Raw genomic sequence first — 7,574 nt, forward strand, 5'->3', positions numbered from 1 at the left:
AGTCCAAAAGCCAAAGGTCTGATAACCAAAAATACAATGCAGGGAAAACAGCTAGATCAAGGAACACTATAAAATAGGCTCTATCTCAGGCAAGGAACATGAGACAAGTGAGGATACTTATGCACCCTGTAGTCCCAGCCCCTGACATGATTGGGGCTGAGGCTCCAGGTCCTGCCCAGATACAGACAGCTAACTGGTAAGTCAGCTGTCAGTCAATAATCAGTGAACACTCAAAACACCTATGCTGATCAGCCAGAGAGTGATACACTGGGCTCTGCTACCACATGGAATAGCAGAGCAGAGCAAAACCTGAGAAGCAGTCTGGCTGCTATGGACGCCGGGCCAGAGGCATGGTCCGAGTCCTAACAGCACTATTGTGTGCCATCATTGTAAAAAGCTAATGGCAACAGAATAGAGCCCATTAGTGACCGACGTATAAAGACATATTGGCGGTCACTAAGGAGTTAAACTTACTCTATCCAATGTACAGTAAATAAATAAAAAATACATAATAAATGTATTCTCTGGGTCACTATGGTTATGCAACACCAAATTTGTATAGTTTTTTTTTTACCGCTTTGGCACAATAGGAACTATCTTCCTAACAAAAACCCACGAAAACTGTTGCCACATTGCAAGATCCATAGTGTTCTTAGCTTTTGCTGGTTTTGGGCTCATTTTTTGCAGGAAGATGTGTAGTTTTTATGGATACCAAGTTTTACATATATATGACTTTTTGATCTCTTTTATAATGTATTTTTTTAAAGCGGATTGATAAAATACAGCAATTCTGAGGCTGTTTTTTTTAAATTTTTTACAGCATGTGTTGTACAATATAATTAATTATATAGCTTTATAAATACCAAACTTGTATAGGTTTTGAATTTTTGAGATGTTTATCGTTATTAAAAGTTTATTGAATATTGGCAACATAATGGCATATTGGCAACATAATGGCATTGCTGTGTAGAGGCATATATGCGGTAATCCCGGGGGCCTTACCATGGAGACGATTGGGAGCCAGGACTTCACCACCGGAACTCTTTACATGCCGCTGTAATGATTTGACAGCAGCATTTAACAGGTTAAACTACCTGGAGCGGAGAATTCTCCGCTCTGTGTAGTTACAAGGGGAGATCAGCTGTGATACTGAGAGCTGATCCCCCACTCTGCTGCCGCTGGGGGGAGAATTTTGATACATGCACTGTTAAAAAATGTAAGTATCAGAATAAGGCCCAATAGTGACCGCCATTGAAACACATATTGGTGGTCACTAAGGAGTTAAAAAAATGTCAATCAGCCAGTCAATCCTCCAATCTAATGAAACCCAACTTGTGTAACATAGTAGGAGTGGAGTGCGAGCACTGATTATGTAGAGTGCACTCTCAGTTCAGTAATGAAACCAAATTTGTTTAACACAGTGGGAGTGGAGTGTGAGAACTGATTAGTGATGAGCGAGTACTAAAATGTTCGGGTGCTTGTACGAATATTTCCCGATGCCCGGTGCTTGTTTTGAGTAACTAACCCCATTGCAGTCAATGGGAAACTCGAGCATTTTTGCAGGGGACCCAAGCTCGGCCCAAGGAAGGTTGCGTCAAAACCTGTCGACCTCAGAAAATGATGGAAACACCATGGAAATGGACAGGAAACAGCAGGGGCAGCATGCATGGATGCCTCTGAGGCTGCCTAATCGCACCATTACGCCAAATTCTGGGCAACAGCCTGGTGGTCAACCTCAAGACAATAGTGCTGATCAAGACCAAGATAGGCAAGGCACAAGCGACCAAGGTCAAAGGCCTGAAGGTCACTCTGAAGGGCAAAGGCCTTGGAGCCTTGGAGACTGCTCCCCTCCTCCCTACCTTAATAACTGACTTATCTTTTTAAGTTAATAGACTGACCAGGGCTGGGGCATGACACCCCCTAACTACTTCAGCAGTTGGGGTAATTTTCCCAGTATCATGTCACTCACCACTTCTCCCCACCGCTTCTGTTATGGCGACAGAGCCTCGCAAAAATTATGCCAGACACAGCATGGCGGTGATGACAGAGTTATCAAGGTAGAAGCGTTAGTAGGTGAGCCTTCCAAAAATTATGCCAGACACAGCATGGCGGGGAGTGACCAAGGTAAAGTGGTAGCAGGTGAGCAGGGCCGGGACAAGGAGTTTTGGTGCCCTATGCAGATAAGGCAAATGCCCCCCTTCATTTGAACCCAGCGTTATCAGAATCGGTGCTCCCCACACAATTTAATGCCCTGAAAGTACCCCCACACTGTATTAAGAGCCCTAATACATATGGTAGTTCTCTTTTAACACTCCTACCACCATACAGTGATTACATATTGCCTCAAAACTGCTCTGAACAAAACAGAAAGATATCACCAATGACACCCTTAGATAATACCACCACACCATGACCACTATCACTACAGACCCTATAACAGAGTGCAGTTACATCCAGTCACTCATAGGGGCGTCTTCTCTGATCAGAATCTGTCACTTTTTCTTTTTCTCTCCATCCAGCGTGGGCCACCATGATGTCACCCCCGACTGTGAAACTTCGGTCCAGAATCTGCCAGAGAAACATTTTAGGCTCCAACACATACAGTAGTTAGGCCCCCTGTACCCCTATATTAGTCCTTCTAAATCGTCATGTTTTAAGGATTACCCATACAAAGAACACCTGTGATAATACCTGAGTATAATTATATCACCTGTGAAATACTAATCATAAAAACTTGACCGGTTGGTGAGGCCTGAGGACTGGAATTTAGAAGCACTGCCCTATATAGCAGTTATACCCCTCTGTGCCCCATAGTTTTGAGGTGTCCCTGTGCCCCAGTATAGTAGTAAGTAGTGCCCCAGTATGTGCAGCCCCAATATAGAAAAGACTGTGGTGTGCTTCCCCCAGTAGTATATAGACCCCCTGTGGGCTGCCCCCAGTTATATATAGACCCCCTGTGTGCTGCTTCCAGTTATATAGACCCGTGTGCTGCTGCCCCAGTGTCATGCTCCCAGTAGTATATAGACTCCTGGGTGCTCCCCCAGAAGTATATAGATCCCCTGTGTGCTCCCCCAGAAGCATATAGATCCCTATGTGCTCCCCCAGTAGTATATAGACCCCTGTGTGCTGCCCCCAGTAGTATATAGATCCCTGTGTGCTCCCTCCGTTATATATAGACCCCCTGTGTGCTCCCCCAGAAGTATATAGATCCTTGTGTGCTCCCCTAGTTATATATATAGACCCCCTGTGTGCTCCCTAACCCATCCCATATAGCAGTAATGCTCCTAAACAACCAAACTTACTAAAAAAAAAAAAAAAAACACTTATAGTCACCTGGGCCGCACGTCTTCCCTTCCCTGCACTCTTGTGGCCACAGCCAGCGTTTTGCCAGGGTCGGCGCTCCAATGACGTCACTCAAACACTGACACCGCAAGGGGAGAGCGGCCTCTTGTGATCGCAGGCAAAATGTTGCCTGAGGCCACAAGAGTGACTGGCAGGGAGGGGGCCAATGGCTCCCTCTCTGTCAGTGCTGCTTTATGTAACTAAGAGATCAGTTATTCTAGAGGACTAGGAAATACCCAGTTCCCCAGTGGCTAAAACTTAGCTTTTATTACATAAATTAAAAGATACTAGCTTTACACCCCGTGAAATAGTACAATTTAAAATACTTGTGTCCTGAAGCCCTCTGATAAGCCACAGGTAATTAAAAATACCATGTCTTCCCTGACATGTTTCGTCAGCCTTACGCTGACTTTTTTAAAGTGATAGGTGTGATAGACTTTGAAAAAGTCAGCGTAAGGCTGACGAAACATGTCAGGGAAGGCATGGTATTTTTAATTACCTGTGACCTCTAGGAGCTATCAATAGAGCGTATATAAAAATCGCTCTTGGACAGTCAGTCAGGCCAGTCCAACTCTGCTACCCACACCAGGTCATTGCTAGTAAGGAGAGACTAACGCATGAGCCGCACAACGACCGGACGGGTCAGCGACTCCCAGCTGGTTGTCCTCGGTACCTAGCCATCGCCCTCCGTACTATAGCTCGAGCCAAGATCACTTTGGGCAAACAGAGCTTACAAGTACACCTTGACAGTGGCATCCTGAGTACTCAGAAGCACTGGTGGGAATAAACGCTGAAACCAACCAAGTGCATAATGCCACGATCACAGCACAGTCCTTGCATTAAGTAATGCAGGACTACTGTTACTGTGAACAAGGGTACTATTGATCTGTCACAAGTATTTTAAATTGCACTATTTCACTGGGTGTAAAGCTAGTATCTTTTACGTTATCTAATAAAAGCTAAGTTTTAGCCACTGGGGAACCGGTTATTTCCTAGTCCTCTAGAAAAACTGATCTCAATCGATCAATACCTCCCAGAAAGGCATAGGGTCATTGCATGTATGTAACTATGAGCGCTTGCCAAGAGCTCTCATTGTTACAGTGCAGGGCGGGCGGGCAAGTGGGGGGCAGGATGGGTGGGTAAGTAAATTAATTACCCATCCAGACTGCGCCCCCTGTTGTTTTGCGCCCTAGGCCATCGCCTACCCCTGCCTACTCTCTGTTCCGACCCTGCAGGTGAGCCTCCCAAAAATTATGGCAGACACAGCATGACGGTGATGACGGAAAGGAAGAGGAGCAGGAGAGGATATACAAAGAATCCTCATGTTTAGCTGCTTTCCCTGGGAGGACAGTTGAATTCAGGTGAAATCCAGGCTTTGTTCATTTTAATAAGCATCAGCCTGTCAGCACTGTCAGTTCACAGGCAGGTACGCTTATCAGTGATTATTCCACCAGCTGCACTGAATACCTGCTCTGACAACAGGCTAGCGGCAGGGAAGGCCAGCACCTCCAAGGCGTAAACCGCCAGTTCGGGCCACATCTACAGCTTTGCAACCCAGTAGTTGTATGTAGCAGAGTGATCGAGAAGGACGTTGGTATGGTCAGCAAGGTATTCCCTCACCATCTTTCTGAAGGCCTCCCCCCTCACTCTGTGTAGACTGGGGACGGGTGACAAAGTCTTGCTGGAGTGCCATGAAACTGTCGAAGACCTTTTTCCCTGCCCCTTGACAATCTGCCTGCTCCACCCCTCCTCTCCTCCGTTTTTTGGCCCACAGAACTACGTCCTGTGGCGCTAGTGATGTCAGATGGGAAGTAAATTTTCAGCTTTTGCACCAAGGCATGTTGATATTGATTCACTCTCATACTCCGTTCCTCGGCAGGAATAAGAGTGGAAAAGTTCTGCTTGTACCGAGGGTCCAGGAGGGTGAACAGCCAGTAATCGGTGTTGTCAAAAAAATTTTTTAACCCGAGGGTCATGGGAAAGACAGCCTTACATGAAGTCAGCCATGTGCGCCAGGGTCCCAACATGCAAGAATTCCCTCTCCTCAATAGCTTGACTCTCAATTTCCTCCTCCTCCACCAATTCCTCCTCTTCAGGCCAAACACGCTCAACAGCTAAGGATTGAGCATGGGTACCCTCTTCAGTCGCGGCATCAGTCTGCTCCTCTTCCTCCTTTTCCTCCCCCTCTACTTTGTGCTGAGAAACAGACGTGAGGGTGGTCTGGCTATCTAGCGGCGAATGTTCTTCCCCTGTCTCCTGAGACGAAGGCAAAGTCTCAGACTTCAGGCTGAGCAGAGAGGTTTGAAGCAGACACAGCAGCGGGATGGTGAGGCTGATAATGACAGCATCTCCGCTGACCATCTGTGTTGACTATGAGGCCCAGTACCTGATAGATAGCAGACATCCAAGTCCACTCCTCATTGTAGATTTGAAGAAGCTGACTGACCTGACTTCCGCTTCTTGCCGAGGTTGACATCTGGCATTCCACATTGGCTCTGCGTTTCTGGTAAACCCTGGCTACCATGTGGAAGGTGGAATTCCACCGTGTGGAGACGTCGCGCAGCAGTCGGTGAGCTGGCAGTTGCAAGCGCCTTTGCACTTCCCTAAGGGTGGCAGCATCTGTGGTTGACTTGCAGAAATGCGCACAGATGCGCCGCTCCATGGACTATGCAACAATTAAACAATTGTGAAAATGCTAAAGAAGCAGGAGATCGACTCACTTGTTGCTGTCTTCATATTTTATTCATTTTCTGTTGTTCATTATTTCGGCTGAGGAGGCTTAGGTCTGCATCAATGGAGTTGGTGTGGGTCCCGTCTGCCACGCAACGTTTCGAGGGCGTATCCCTCTTACTCATGCGTCGAAATGTCACGTGGCAGAAAGGACCCACGTCAAATCCGTGAATGCAGACCTCCTAAGCCTCCTCAGCCAAAATAATGAACAACAGAAAATGAATAAAATATGAAGACAGCAACAAGTGAGTCGATCTCCTGCTTCTTTAGCATTTTCACGATTGTTTAATTGTTGCATAGTCCATGCATGTTGGCTCCAATTCATACTGGGTGTGCCTCTTGTCGCCTAAGCTCAGCAGTTTCAACACCACCTGTTGACGCTTACCCACCGCAGTGCTGATGCACCTGGTGCTACCAAATGGAGGCGACATGCTCATAGAGGGTAATAGAGAGGAGGAGGAATAGGAGGTGGAGGAGAAAGAGGTTTTGGAGGAAGAGGTATAGAATTTATGAGAGACCGTGACCGAGGTAGGCCCCGCAATCCTTGGTGTGGGCAGCACATGAGCAGAACCAGGGTCACACTCTGTTCCAGCCTCCACCAAGTTAACCCAATGTTCCGTCAGGGAGATATAGTGTCCCTGCCCGCCAGCACTTGTCCACGTGTCCGTGGTTAGGTGGACCTTGTCACTGACTGTGTTGGTCAGGGCACGGATGATGTTATCTGACACGTGCTGGTGTAGGGCTGGGACGGCACACCGTGAAAAGTAGTGGCGGGTGGGACAGAGTACCGAGGGACAGCCACCGCCATGAGGTTCCTAAAAGTCTCTGTCTCTACCAGCTGATAGGGCAGCATCTCGAGGCTCAGCAGTTTGCACATTTAGGGCTTGTGCATGTGGGTGAGCGGCAGTGTATTTGCGCTTCCGTTCAAAGGTCTGTTGTAGGGACAGTTCAATGCTGCGCGTGGAGGTGAAGGGGTGGGTGTAGGGCGGGAGACACTCGTGCCTGGGGCCTCAGCGGGGGGACTGACAGAGCCAGTATGTGACACAGGGGAAGGAGCAGGGGTGTGACTTGCAGTAAGTGAACGGCCTTGGTTCCACTGAGTGGGGTGTTTAGCACTCATATGCCTGTGCATGCTGGTAGTGGTAAGGCTGGTAGTGGTGGCTCTCCTGCTGATCCTGGTGTGGCACCGGTTGCAGACTACAGTCCGTCGGTCATCCGATTTCTTTAAAGAACCTCCAGACCTGCAAACATCTAGGCCTGGTCACGGGAGTTTTGACTCCGTGAAACAGTTGCTAATCTAATTGCTCTGGCTGTGCTTCTCGCTCTGTCCACCCCTCTTCCTCTTCCAACCGGTCCTTTTGCTGAACTTGCCTCCCCCTCAGAAGCAAGGTCTTTACTAGGCTTATCCACCCAGCTCGGGTCAGTCACCTCATCCTCATCCACCAGCTCTTCCTCCAATTCCTCACTCTGCTCCCCACTTTGACTTACAGCCATGACAACAA

Source organism: Dendropsophus ebraccatus, chromosome 8 (assembly GCF_027789765.1).
Source record: "Dendropsophus ebraccatus isolate aDenEbr1 chromosome 8, aDenEbr1.pat, whole genome shotgun sequence".
Classification (NCBI taxonomy): Eukaryota; Metazoa; Chordata; class Amphibia; order Anura; family Hylidae; genus Dendropsophus; species Dendropsophus ebraccatus.